At 43.9% G+C, this 1,673-nt stretch overlaps 1 long non-coding RNA gene across 1 annotated transcript; it reads left to right on the plus strand.

Annotated features, from left to right (window-relative positions):
* Positions 1-521: 521 nt before the first annotated feature.
* Positions 522-1,356, plus strand: LOC111784330. Its single transcript, XR_002813515.1, has 3 exons — positions 522-581; positions 674-751; positions 1,305-1,356. It is a non-coding gene; the product is annotated as an uncharacterized LOC111784330 (long non-coding RNA).
* Positions 1,357-1,673: the final 317 nt, after the last annotated feature.

Raw genomic sequence — 1,673 nt, forward strand, 5'->3', positions numbered from 1 at the left:
AAAGGCATAACCAACCATTCATAAAGACCATACTTGGTTTTAAAAGCTGTTTTCCACTCATCCCCAATATGCATGCGAATTTGATGATAACCCGATTTTAAATCAATCTTAGTAAAAAGACTACATCCATGCAATTCATCAAGCATATCATCTAATCTAGGAATTGGATGCCTATACTTTATAGTTATCTTGTTTATAGCCCTACAATCAACACACATACGCCAAGAACCATCTTTCTTATGTACAAGAATAACTGGAACAGAACAAGAACTCAAACTTTCATGTACATACCCTTTAGCAAGGAGTTCTGTAGCGCCCAAGTAAAAAAAAAAAAAAAGGTTACAATAGGGGCAAACTAGTCATTTCGCTTTTATTAGTTGAGGAGTCTGTTTTGGCTGAGTTAAAATGGGGAAAAGAGAAAGAAGAGAGAAAGAAGATTAGGGTTTTGAGGAAGGGGAGGAGATCGGATCAGAACCGACGTCGGAGAACCGAGTCCCCAATCTAAAGCGTTGAATAGCTCGAGGCAAGGTGCTCTCACGAATTGCACCTTCCTATTTCGACAAAACGTTCAAGAACTTCAGGTTAGTCCACGAGTATCTACATTGAGAAGTCATCAAGATTTTCGTGTGCTAGCAACGTTTTGTGTTGATCCTTGGACTCCTACCCTCAACAGCGCTATCTGGTTAAGTTCTGGAGTGAAGGCGGCCAAGATCGGCGTTCGAATCGGAGTTTAAAGATAAAGTGATTTTCGGTAAGAACTCGTGTTTTTCTCCGAATTTGAACTCAAATCATAAGATCTGTGATCATCAGAAAAATTTAAGAAAATTCTTTCCAAGGAGTAGAATATGAGGTCTACAAGTTTCGTGAAGAAAATTTAACAAATCGGATTACGGATTGGAAGATAAAAAAATCAGGAGAAAATAGATCGAAATGGGAAAGAGACCTGGAAAATGAAGGCAGGAGAGAGGGTGGAGGCCGCCACGCGTCGGACGGCGTGCGGAGGAGAGCGGCGGAACCGGTGATCAACACATGTCGATCATCGGCTGGTGAGGCATGTCCGCACCCGGCAGCGGGCACGCGTCAGGCGCGCGGACCCGGCCGGCCTGACCCGCGCCGCACGCAAAGCACCCGACCCTGCGCCTCTAACCCGCGCCTACGTGGGGGAGAAGCGCGTAGGGCACGCGCGCGTAGTGACCTTCTAGGGTGCGTGGGGCGCGTGAGGCACAATTTTTCTTTCCGTTCGGTCTCTATTTGCTTGTTTTCTGACCCGATTTTGATGCTTACCCTATTATTATGTGAATTAGGACCTGTGTAGAAAATTCTAGAATTGTTGGAATCCATTCCGTCAAGAAAACTCGAACTCGAGAAGGCACGCGTCGACCAAGTAAGTAGCCATTTGGATTTCCATGAGCAATACTTGTAGGAACCGCTAGGAATAAGCATGCATGCTACCACCTATAAAATTAGCTAGCCCGACTTAGCGTGTTGTTATAGAAACTGCGAATATAAGATGATTATGGAAAGCTAGATACAAAATGTGTATTAAATCTGTTTTGGTTGAGACTCTTATAATGTATGTATGCATGAGGAGGTTGGGAAACTTGTGAAATCTGCGCTCCGGGTAAAGATGAACGTTATCTTCCCGTTGAGCATGTTTGATAATTTTGCATGAA

The sequence above is a fragment of the Cucurbita pepo genome, unplaced genomic scaffold, assembly GCF_002806865.2.
Source record: "Cucurbita pepo subsp. pepo cultivar mu-cu-16 unplaced genomic scaffold, ASM280686v2 Cp4.1_scaffold000189, whole genome shotgun sequence".
NCBI classification, from domain to species: Eukaryota; Viridiplantae; Streptophyta; class Magnoliopsida; order Cucurbitales; family Cucurbitaceae; genus Cucurbita; species Cucurbita pepo.